We start from the raw sequence: 13,286 nt of genomic DNA on the forward strand, positions 1-13,286 counted from the left end.
GAAAACGGGGAAATTGTGTAAGTGTAAAGTACCAAATTTAACTTGCCTTCCTCAAAGCGCTGACACAAAATAGACTCACGGAAAATTCGTGAGTCATGCACTGAGCCGGGCCGTTTGGCATCCAAGCTTGTGATCATGCATTCATGATCACAAGTCATTTGCAGATGAAATGTACAGTAAATCATTGTCCTATCTGTTAGTTACTATTTATTTAAAGATATAATTTCACATAGGCTATATAGTAGCCGTACCTGAACATTAAGGCTGTGAAAGGACTTTCTGTTCACATAATCTGCCTCATGTTCTCCTGTGGAGATTGCAACATGTGTGCAGGCTATTGCTCCTATACTCTAGGGAATCCTATCATAGGAATTAAAAACATATATTTAAACCACTCTTAACAGGTAGCTAGACTATTGTAAAATAGATTTCTAAGTGTGAAATGTTGTTGTTTTTTAAGAAGAAGGTTAAATTTGTTCATGTGATGCCACCCTATCAAGATATCTTACCGGCAATTTTATAAAAGCCCTCTTTTGAAGCTATTAAAAGCACAATGAAGCTATTTATGTAACCCTGCAGAGCGAGGACCACCTTGCGAATGGATCGACAGACCTGTAAGCTGTAAGTCCAAGTGTTAAGTAATAGCTTGTCGAATGCAACAGGATATGCGGTTGCTTCTGAAACTTGTATACCATGCAGCAGTGACGCATTAAACAGTGTGTTTTCTCACATTTGCTGCTACATTTCAACACTAAGTGTGAATTAGTGATGCTGACCTATGTGTTTCTCATTTGGGGTTTTGTATGCGCACGTAGGTGTGTTTACATTACAATGTAAAGCTGGCCCATGAGTATAAAACCACCACTTCAAATATTCTCTTAGCTGCTCTGTTGTTCTCTCCGTAATGATGGTGATCAGTGTAAACGGCAAGTGACTCCCTAGAGGCATTTCTTTAACAGACTAGCACAAGCCAGCGCTGTTTAACCGGCTTCTTTGTCTAAAGTGTAATCAGCTGTGTGTGTGTGTGTGTGTGTGTGTGTGTGTGTGGCCTTTATTCATCGAGTGTTATTGGATTTTGCCAGATCATGTTCAAAACAGGAAGGCTAATGTTACTATTAACAAAAAAAATAGCTTCTGGATAACACTTTTTTTTTAGTTAACCGGGTTATTTTCGTGAAATTGAACACTCAAACTTTTGAATATGTGCCAACCAAAATAATTCTACTTTATTGTAATCATCTTAGCATCCGAATTCACCGAAATCCATTGGTAATACTCACTGATGATGTGTGGGGTTGATGTCACTTCCTGATGGTGCGGTCATTGAGGAACTGGCTTTTGTTGGTTGCAGGTATTACAAAAGACTCAGGGTCACGGGGAAAAAAACTGTAAAAATAAGATCAATTTAAACAAAATTACCAAGAAAACATGTTTCGTTTGAAACATTTTGATTAGTGAATGAAAAAAAAAGTTTAAAAAGTTAATAAAACAAACACTTACGAGATACTTTAAGCCTAAAAATACAGAGCATATTTGTGTGTTTTGCGTTTTTATGTTTATTGAAGTATCACTTTGTTAGCTTAGCAACATGCTAACAACAAACTCTTACGTGACTTATGCTTCCTTCATGGAAATGTCCCACTTCCCACTTCTGAAGTTGTGATTACGAACTTGTCTCATCAATTGCTTTGTTGTCGGAAAGAACAGGAATCATGAAGCACACCAGGTTTATTCTCGCCTATTTATTGGGAAAATCTTATTAAAATCTAAATTATATTCAATAATAATATACAATTACCGGTATATTAATTTAAAATAATATTTATTGACAACCATAAACTAGATGATCAGCTTGGCTGACAATTCTGTAATTTCAGGCTATTTTTGCATTAAACAATACACTTCAAATGAGTACTCATATGCACTTTTATAACAAGACAAGGAAATATTGTGGATATCGGTCTCCCTTCCACCATGTTTAAAGTTTAAGGTACGCCCAACTCGGGAACTTGGGTGATTCAAAATGATTCCAGAGCTTCCCAGTGGTAAATACGACTTGAGAGGGTGTTCATGTCCAATATTTAACTAGGAAACTCATATTTACAATAATTACAACTGCACGTGAAGGGAGCATTAATACATAGCATATTTTTGTGCCAAGTGTTTGTTTGTTTTTTCACGTCTTATCGAAAAATGTTAATTAGCGAAAGGGAAAATACAAAAATACCTGAAATAGTTCAAATAAATTACCAATTTTCATGTTTAAAGTTAGTGAAGCAACTGTGGATATAAAAAAAAAATCAACATCTTAAACTAAACTAGCAAAATTATTAACTATTTCATATTGATTGTGATATAGTTATTAAAGAAAAGTAAATATGATTTCCATCAAAAAAAGAAAAGAAAAAAGACTCATTTATCCAGTATATTAACACATACAGTGTGTGTGGACATGAAAATGTGCTGCATTAATGATCTCACTGATACGTTTGAACCCTCAGGTGCTGTAGTTTGTGTGGGTCAGATACTGATCAGATATCAGGGGCCTTTAGTTCGGTCGCATGCCTTCGAGACATGGAAAAGGACTTCCTGGATGTTATCACGTCTGGACTATCATAACAGCGAGACCCCTCTCTGGACCTCAGCCATCAGCATACACATCTCTCACACACGCGAGTGCGTCCACACACACGGCCAAACCCTCCTGACATGACTACACACTCTCGGCAGCACGTAATGCCCTTTGGCTTTTGCATCTCATTGTCTTCCTGTGTTCCCAAGGAGGGACAGCTGGTGACAATGGACGAGGGAGATAAAGATAAAGAGGGGGTTGGTGTTAAATAGGGGTACGGATTCTCCTCCGCTCCGTGCGATCGGTCTCACTCTGTCGCGGTTTGCCGACATAACCAGATAACCAGTTATTATGTGACACAGCCACAGACACCTGTCTCTGATGAGACATCTGTCTCTCGTGTCATCTGGCCTCTTACTATGAGTAAACGGGTTTCTGCCTTCGGCTCTTTGAGGGGGCGAGACGCTGCCGTAGCAGTTAGCATGAGGCCTCCTCCGAAAATTACAAGGAAGGAAAGGAGATGATTAAAGAGAGAGGGACAGGTCGAACAACTAATGGCCGCCCAAGGCCAGGATGTTGTGGAAGTTGTGAACCTTGAATGCATCTATCACCTCCTTTAACAGTAGGACAAACACATTTAGGTGGGGACTTTTAATCAGCGATTGAGACTAGGAATGGTGGTTTACTTGTTTTTAATGGTGTAGGTGGTGGTGAGTGAGTCAAACGACAGCTTTTATCACTGAAACACAGTGGCAGGAATCACACCTACAGCGCTGACAGCCGTCCTATGTTTAAAAACTTAATGAGCTGCCTAACAAAACCCCAAAAATCAAAGTTTGATGTTAGCATGTGGCTAACTTGACAATGTGATACTTTAATAAGCAGAAAAATGTGTGCTATGTTTACTAGTGTTGTGTTCTCTTAGCAACATGCTAACTACAATCTCTTACACAATACTTTAGTTTAATAAGCCTGAAATACATGTTCTTGTTCAGCATGGTACACAAATAACTTCTTTCATGATACTTTAAGTCTAAATATAGGCTACTATCATTTGTGTTCGCATTTACGCTTATTAATAGTATCATGTTAGTTGAACATGTCAACTACAAAATCTTACGTGGTACTAAACATACATAGCATATATTATTACATTGTTAGCTTAGCAACATGCTAACAACAAGCTATTGGAAACAATTGAAAGTCCCATTTATTAAAGCTCAAACAGTCTTTACAGGTATTAAAGTATCGTGTTGTTAGCTTAGCAACATGCTAACTACAAACTGTGTGACACTTTAATAATTCTAAAAATACATTAAATATTTGTGTGCTATGTTTTTATGCCTGTAAATATCGTAGTTAACAGTTAACTACAAAATCTTTAGTGATACTTTAATAAGCCTAAAATAAATTTCATGTTAGAGTATCACCCTGTTAGCTTAGCAACATGCTAATGGCACATTAATTGAGATTCCCATGTATTAAGGCGCACAGGTTTGCTAGCTATGTAGAGCGATCCAAATCAACCATTAATGGAGTAGTCGTGTAGGGAGCTTTGAAACCGAGCTAATATTAAACTGAAGTAGTAGATGATGTAGTTCCTGTCACCTCACAGCTGTCTCTCGGTACCACAGAGTGGTTGATTGTTACCATCAGCTCGCTGACTGGTTTTCTGTTGGCTTGTTTATTGATTGCTGCATTTCAGTGCCCTCGCAGTCTGATGTCACTCCATGTGTCGCAATCGTTAGCATGGTTTTATTAGTTTTGGGTGTTTAAACGTAATCTTCAGATCTGACTCAGCTGCTCTATCATGTGAGAGAGTTTAGTGGTGAATCATTTAGCTTACGTGTGTTTAACAACTGGTCGTTTTTGCGGAAGTTGACCACAGGAAAATGCATACTCATGCACACTGCTATCAGAATCTAGGGCACTGTTTTTATTGTGTCGGTGTCTGCTGAGGCAAGCATCATTACTATTGTTCATACTTAGGGTTTGGCACATGATTCGTCCAACACCATTTGTGCCACGGACATGAATGATTTGTCCAATTATGCGGATTAATTAGCATGTGTATGCATTTTTTATTACATTCCCTAGTGAATGATCATAGAAGTTTTGCCTGAATATCAGACTTAATTTTGAGTATTTGGATTCTTTGTGTTGATTCTAGAACAAGAAAATCAATATGAAAGCTTATCAAAGACTCAAGACTTCAAGTTTGAGACTGAATCAAAAAATCTGAGGACATAAGAAAAAGATTCATAAAACATAAGAACCACCCAAAGGGTTACATCATACAAATGATTATGTGACACAGCAGTTGGTCAAACCCTAGCCATTGAAAGAAAAGCACTAATGTTCCCAGGTCTTAAATTTGCTCTGACAGATGAAGCAAAGCCTGTCTCCTTTAGTATGATGGCTGTTGATTGTGCTTCTGAGAGAGACCCCGAGTCTGAATGAAATAGCCATTATTCTCATTCGCATGGATCAGAGGCCAGCATCGCCCCAAAGCAACAAAAACCTCATCATTCGGTGCCCTGACCCCGCCTACAGCTCATCTACCTGACATTTTAAACACCCTAATTTAATACCTCCTCTCACAGGGACATTTTTAGTCCCCCAACCACAAGTCACACACAAAACCGCCACTCTTTACATCACGGCATATAGGGGCAAAAGAGTGGTTTGACATCGACTTGGACTTGCTTCACTCTGCTTACACGGCCGTCAAGTTCTTGCACTGTCATTTACATGGACGTGTCTTCAGACAGACGCACACGCGTATATTCCTTCACCCGTCTGGTTAATGCTGCCAGCTCTGGACTTTAATCCCCAAAATCAATCTCCTCTGCAGGGCTTCTGCTTGCTTTACCGTGGCCTTGACAGACAATAAGAGAGATAGAGAGCGAGAGAGATCATCCGTCTGTAAAGTAGGTCTTCCATTCAAACCAGCTCACCCTTATTCTTCCCATTCATGGCGTTAGGGATGGCTGTTTAGGCCAGACAATGGCTGGTGGTTTGCCGGGATCTAAAAGGCCCGTGCAGACCCAGGCAGAGGTCTGTCGTCTGGGTCAGATTGAAGAGAGACGCTGGGGCACCTCTTGCTGAGGAACATCTGGACGTCATGCGCATCTATTCACTCACTTAACAGTAGAATAGAGATTTCACGAGTATTGTGGAGATCTCTTCAGTAAGAGGACATGAACTCAGAAGCTTAAAGATTTACATGATTTTGTAAGTCTGCGTTTGAAGGTTAATGCAAATTTAAGACGGCACCTTGTAAACTTCGGATTATCTGGCTATTAGGTTCTTCAGGGACCGTTTTTTAAGGTTTATGTGTAATATTAAAACCAAATGGAAAATATTTACCAATTTTAAATTTGGGATTGTTAGTGGCTCAGTTGTTTCGCTAAGACTAGCGGGCATTTGCTTCAAGACCCAGATTTTACATTGTACATCAAGGAGCAACACAACTTTTATGGTCATAACTTCAACAATTATGGTTTCAACACTCCTAGAATTTTTTAAAATGTAACCTTTAGGGGGACAGAACTCTTAAAGCAACATTTTTGTACCTTATTTACCTCTAAAAAAGTATATATTACAATTCTAATGCACATTTCAGGGGCAGATAAGATGCAAAGTTGTCCTTTTAAGGACACAGCCCCAGTGACAAGCTGTTGTGACCCTGAAGGTCAAATTTTTGCTAATTTTTCCAACATTAAATGGTGATATTGAATTTGATGTGGCAGAGTTTGTTTGGATATAAAACCTTTTACACCAACAACAAAAGCAGAATTTTCTCCAACGTTTCAAAAGTGGGCTACAATTAATAAGCATGATAATACAATTATTTGCATAAGCATTGTTTTTCTGTTCTCAACCTCTTTCCAGTTCCGTCATAGACATTTGCTCTCCAGCTTCACAAAATATCACAAAGATGTCTACCAAATATTGCTACCAAGATACCAAAGTCAACCAAATTCAGAGATATGAAATCAATTTTTTTTTATCAAATTATTTTACGATCAAATGATCTGAAATAAACAATGCACAATGACGACTCTGAACTTGTACTGTATGTCAATTATTGTCTCATTTGTGTCTATTTTTCATTTCTCCCGAGGAACTGCAGAAGAAACATCTTGAAAAAAGTCTCCTGAGCTATGATCTTCAATCTCTATAAACACAAGAATCATAATCTGGGTGACCAATTTCTTTGCTGCTATCTCGGTCTCGCACATCCACTGTAATATTGTCCCAAGAGGATGGAGGGGGTGTAATAAATAGACAAAGTAGGAAAGAAAGAGGAATAAAAGTTTCATACAGAAAGGATCGGCACAGCTGTGGGCTGAGGATAGTTTCTGTAGAAGAGCGATTAGTTGCTTTGGGTCTTTATTGAGCTGGTGTTTTACTGCTCAGTAAGTCATTTTTCTCCGTTGCAGTTGGAATTACGGACCCCTGCCCCCTTCCTCAAAGCCGGTTGTGTGTTTATGCAGGGGGTGGTGGAGCCTCATCCCCTGCCCCAGACAATGGGTGCAGATGGCCTTCAGGGTGGGGTGAATGTGGGCTGGGGAAACACAGACATCTGCAAGAAGGAGAGCGAGAGAGTGTGGCATTTCTTTTTGGAAAGCTAACTGTGTATTTTGGGAATGAGGAACTACCCCAAACTAGTTAAGGAGACAGACAGCACTGCATCTGTTAACCAGGAAGGTTACTCAAACAGATATGATGAGATGTGGGCATCAAATGTTTCAAATAAAACCACTGGTTTCAGTCATTTACTCACCCTCATGGCGTTCCAAAATTTGTATGGTTTCTTTTGCCTGAAAGATATAATGTCCTACTTGTTTCCCTGCAATAAAAGAGTAAACATATATACTTCTATATTACTTGTGTGCTGTCACATTAATCTGTATATTGACAATTTTTGGCTGAACCAAGTGTGGCAAACACAACGTTCTCTGAATTTACAGCCTTTTTCATGATTTCTGGCATATCTGCACCTGCTATACTCTCGGTCTTGAACAGTTTGGGTTGTTTTTTTGTTAAATCAGAGACCACGTGTCCTTGGGGAAGTGGAAACTCTCGGCTCCTGCTGCAAGTAGGTCAGTGTGGTTTGGGGTGCAAGACTGATATCCACTGCCAAGAAGATGCCTGAGTGGTTGCTGGTTTCTTGCAGGCCCAAGTTGGTCATTAGCTGGTATAAGCTGGTCTAAACTACAAAAGGTAAAGGAAAATATGAGCCAGACTAGGTTAAATAACTGAAATTGACTTCAAACAAGGTTGTTTGCTGAACCAACATGGTTGCTGGTTTCTTGCAGGAGTTGGTCATTAGCTTGTTCCAAAACCCAGCTGGATCCCCTGGTATAAGCTGGTTTGTTGATGGTCAACCATCTCATCACCAACTTGGACCAGCAAGAAACCAACAACTGTACCAGCTCTTCATATCTACACTCTAAAAAATGCTGGGTTGTTTCAACCCAATTTTGGGTAAAATATGGACAAACCCAGCCATTGGGTTAAATTTTTACATTACATTTTTAACCCAACATTTGGGTTTGTCCATATTTTACCCAAAATTGGGTTGAAACAACCCAGCATTTTTTAGAGTGTAGTAGTCGTGTTTACTGAACATAACTGGTTGACCAACTAAAGACCATTGGTCCAGCAAATGACGAACATGGACCAGCAAGAATAAGCTACTACACTCTAAAAAATGCTGGGTTGTTTCAACCCAATTTTGGGTAAAATATGGACAAACCCAAAGTTTGGGTTAAAAATGTCATGTAAAAATTTAACCTAACGGCTGGGTTTGTCCATATTTTACCCAAAATTGGGTTGAAACAACCCAGCATTTTTTTTAGAGTGTAGCTAATAGCTTAAAGGTCCCATATTGTACAACTTTCTGAAGTTTTATTTTAGCTTTTGATGTCCTTAAGAATATATATTTGCGGTATATGCACCAAAAAACATCTCAATATATATTTTACAGCTCCTTTCTCAGGAGCTCTGCCAAAAACAGGTCGATTTTGGCCTGTCTACTTAATATTCATGAGCCTCTCTTCTGATTGGCCAGTTGTTTTCTGAGTGACTCACCATTGGTGGGGGTGGTGACTGAAGGCGGTGACTGAGTAGTTATGACATCACATTTATACGGAAGTCACAACGGCTTGTGAAAAGGCACAGCTACTTTATGCAGGCTGTGTGCATTTGTCTGTGGATCGACTGTTTTAAAACTTATATGGTAGTTTCATAGCCCCTAGATCTCTGTTATCATGAAAAAAAGGCAGTCAATTTCAGTTTTGACAATTTGGGACTTTTAATATTAATTTTCCAGCATGATTACAGGCTGCCTCCTACTAAAACAACTACTAAACCAAACAATTTGGGTACTTTGTTGGATGGCTTATTCATGCCAGTGTAAAATCTGGCTCCTGTGGTAAAAGCATTTGAGAACCACTGCTCCACTGACACAAATATACCCAGGTACATTTCCTACGAATCCACAGAGATCAGAACACGTTACATAGTAGCCGAGTCGGGTTACTGATCAATGGTTGTTTTTTCCCCTCCGAGAAACACAATGGCATCAGTGTGACCTACTGCTCGATATAGTTGCCCTGAGACTGATGCATTACACACACACAATGGGCTTATCTCACAAGGAGGCCAGTGTGTGTGTGTGTGTGTGTGTGTGTGTGTGTTATGACACATGGTTGTCCTGGATTAGACGGCCGATCGGTCCCCGTTGTGCACGCTAAGATATCCTGAGAGTTCGCAGGACAGGGTGGCTCTCACAGTATTGCGTTACAGGATAGAGACAACCCAACAGGTACAAAACGAACGTAAAAATGATCTCGTGCTTTTCCCTTCGCTCTCCTCCCTCAGACATTGCGTGACTCCCTCCTTTTATTTTTCCTGTCACATTCTCGCTTTTCCTGAACTATCCCGGCTGGCGAAGGGAGGAAGAGATAGAGCCGGATATTGGCAGTGTTGTTTGGGTGCCTTAATCCCTTTTTAATATCAGATTTAGGAAGGAGGCCGAGAGGGACTGGTGAAGACGGAGCCAGATCCCAGTGCCGAGTCTTGCTGCAAAGTCATTCTGTATAAACACAATCCCCTTCAGATACTCATAGCGGCCTGTCCTCATTTAGAGGGCTGATGGGAGCGTGTTTATCATCGTACTGCTGACATGGCTTTAGATCTGTTTGGCTTCAATTCAAGAAGCTTCTGTTCTCTCTGAAACGGACTCGGATTGAGGCCAGTTACAGTCTGACAGGGGCTAATTTTAGTCTCGGCTTAAGTGGAATCGCAGTATAATGTACTTTGACTTGCACGCTTTACTTCTAATTATAAAACAAAGCTGTTGTAAAATAGCCATTATGAAATGTCCTGGCTTCTGTTTGGTCAATACAGCGTCCAAGTCATGCTAAAACCTACCCAATGCCTTTAGCTGTGACTACAGTAGTTTTGCAACCTTTAGGCCGTGTGTCCACCAAAGCGTTTTTTCACGTTTTTAAAACGCCATGAGCGTAATAAGGCGCTGAGCGAGTTTTTCACGCTGAAGCGCTGAGCGTTCACCGTTTTTTACAGGTCGCCGGGAGTTGAAGCGCACATAGCTTGCCGTTTTCAGCTGGCTAAAAACGCTTTGGTGGACACACGGCTTTAGTTCATGCCTGTTAGCATTGAAATCGTAGAAATGCTAAATTACTTCAAAAATATTACAACATTAACATTTAGAAGGCAAAAATATTTGTTTGCTGTGGGATATACAAACTTATAATGCTCTCTAAAATGAGAACAACCCTCCTCCGACAGCACCTGCCACTGACTAGCATTAGCAAGAAGCAAATCATGGTTTCGCAGGTGTCATCAGGATCCTGTTCTCCTTCCTCATCAAAGCCAAGTTGCTTTATTCAGTCATAATCATGATAAAATGTTAATATTTTAAAGTACATACCACACAATTGTCTTTGTGTTTTCAGTCAGCGAGCTAACAAACTAGCCTACTAGCTTAGCATAGCACTAACTGGTTTTAAAAAGCTAAATTAGCTAGAACAAGATGTTAATATGCTATTTTTTTTTTTTTTTGAGGAAGGGTGGATATCACCCGTTTGTAATACAAACCAATACCTATTGGATTTTCCACAAGTTTGTAAACAGCCTATGGTAGCCTTTCCTGCTGTTTGCAGAGTCACAGCAACAGGTGCGGTCTCAGGACACCCGTTTCAATGGGACATTTTATTAAGGTGGGCTTTAAAAGTAGCTGAAACACACCTACTTTCACATGGAGACCTTGAGAGTTTCGGGGTGTATAAGTGTTGTACCCACGCACATCCATCTCTGTCACTTAAGAAACCTGACCTGGCTCAGGTCAACACGGGAGCGGGACGCTCGGGAGACAATGTGCAGAGCGCAAGAGCTGATCCTGATTAACCCTCTCTGACCTACACTGTGTGTGTGTGAGAAAGAGAGAGTGTGAGCCAGGTCACCATGTGCTATTGTGGGTAGGCCGATGCTTAGGGATCGTGTCTATGTGTGTGTGTGAGGACCTGCAGTGCCATGGTCTCCATTAAAGGCATTGTCCCTGAGTTGGGACATCCTCCTGCCTCCCTCCACAGTGACCCTGATGACCTCTCTTCAGGCTCGGATGGGGTCTGCCTCTCTCTGCCCCTGGCACAGGGACGGCTTCTTCCTTGAAGTGGTTGGGGGGACTCCTATACACCATCTGCTCCAGATGTCTTGCCCATTGGACACCAGCGCACAGTGGGACTCCTTAGCCGAGGAAATGATATCAACACAATATCATACCAATAAAGACACGTGATCTGTTCACAAAGAGCCCTTTTTAAGCGGGACATAAAATATACTGGTGTGGACATCCAGAGACAGATACACACACACACCTCATCTATATATGATCATCTTAGTTATTATATGAATTAAATAAATAACACATTATTTTTTTTTGATAAATATGTGAAATTGTGACTGTACTTAAAAACTTAAGGCGGCAGTTTTTTTTACCATCAACTTGGATTAAGTCTTTTCAACTTAAATTACATTAAATTGACTTAAATTATTTGTCTCCTTTTCTATAAGTTATACAAGATTCAGCTTTTTTTTTTTTTTTAAAGTCAGTTAAATGTAATTTAAAGTTGAAATGACTTAAACATCCAAGTTGATTATTTAAGGCGGCAGGTTTTTTTTTCAGTGTTAAAATTTCAAATATTTATCACATATTTGAAAATATATATTCATATATTAGGTGAAACATAATATGAAATATATCATATGAGATATAATATTTTATCACATATAAATATTGAAAATTGTATTATAAAATGAGGGTATTTTAGTGTTCTTGTTACATGTAGTTACTGTAGTAAAAAATAAAATTATGCATAATTACATTCAACTAACCCTAAACCAAACGTAACCCTAGTAAATACATGTAGTTAATATTACTCAGTACTTAAATGTACACTGTAACAATGACACCTTAAAATAAAGTGTAACCTAAAATGAATTATACAGATACTTTGCTTCTCATGAATGTGTCATCTTCCTGATGCAGAATAGTTTATTGTATATATCGGGATAACACCGTGTTCAGCTGGAGGTTCTCCAGCACTGCTGCGCTGACTGACAGTGAACTTGGCGAGGCTCATAAAGAACATCGTGTCTCAGTCAGGACGGTCCATCAGCGTGTACGAACAAACTGTCCTGGCTTTTCAGGGAGGGCAGGAGTGACGTAGGAGAGCCAAGAGAACGAAACAGGGAGTCTATGGTCTTTAAAGGCTTTGCTGAAACCCCTCCCCCCATAAGCTCTCAGTGGCCTGTAGAGGGAGCACTCCAGTTTTATCCTTCATATACCGTCTATGGGTTTTATCCCGTTCATCCCTCTGGCGGGGCATCCATCTGGACTTGAGCAGTTTTATTGTTTTGACACTCACAGCAAGACACCGTCTGGAGACCTGGGGCCCCCATCCTCATCTCTCTCTCTCTCCTAACACCCCCTCTCCACATTCCTCTCGCGGTTCCCCGGCTTGATGTCGAGATCCTGCGGTCTTCCACGAGAGCTCATCTAAACGATACTTCGTCCCCAGCACTGTCCCGTCTCTCCTCTCCAGGGACGCCCCGGCTCTGAAAGGCTGTATTGTCTACGGCTGATGTTTCGGCCCACTGACCAACTTCCCACAGCTCCTGCAGGCATGAGCTCATAGGGCCAAACACACAATGACAATGCAGCCGAGGAGGAAGGGCATTTCCGGGTTTTGGGATTAGCACATGTGGTTAAAAAAACAACTGCTTACATGCAAATGTTTTCTTAGAATTGCATTTGAATGCTGCTCTTGTTTTATTTAGGACGTATACGATATGATCGGTATTCTATGGAAGTTGGTTTCCACCACTGAATAAAAAATGAAAGAGGTAATAGCGTGTATTCATCTCACATAAGATGTAAACTCTCAATTCTGAAAATGGAGAAAAGTGGACACTGACAACGCGCCGACAGACAGAGCACATAGATATAAAAAAAGTACCAGCTTTCAAGTTGTCATTTAAGAAGTTCAAACCACACTGTTGTGAGACTCTTGTATGGTGACAGGTCGCTCGTAAACCGATCATCTCTTACTAATAGTTCATTTATAGCACCAAATAAACATTAATGAACATCAGAAGGAATGTTGTTTGAACCGCAGAAAGA

The 13,286-nt window shown here is 40.2% G+C and overlaps 1 long non-coding RNA gene across 2 annotated transcripts; it reads right to left on the reverse strand.

The window, feature by feature from the left end:
* Nucleotides 1-6,099: 6,099 nt before the first annotated feature.
* LOC306988355 lies at nt 6,100-11,022 on the reverse strand. Of its 2 annotated transcripts, none has more exons than XR_013795385.1 (3): nt 10,857-11,022; nt 7,362-7,427; nt 6,100-7,160 (listed from the first exon to the last, which is right to left on the reverse strand). It is a non-coding gene; the product is annotated as an uncharacterized lncRNA (long non-coding RNA). The 2 variants fall into 2 exon arrangements; XR_013795386.1 differs by lacking the exon at nt 10,857-11,022 and adding an exon at nt 7,579-7,806.
* Nucleotides 11,023-13,286: the final 2,264 nt, after the last annotated feature.

The sequence above is a fragment of the Phoxinus phoxinus genome (assembly GCF_949152265.1).
Source record: "Phoxinus phoxinus genome assembly, chromosome: 20".
In the NCBI taxonomy this organism is placed as follows: domain Eukaryota; kingdom Metazoa; phylum Chordata; class Actinopteri; order Cypriniformes; family Leuciscidae; genus Phoxinus; species Phoxinus phoxinus.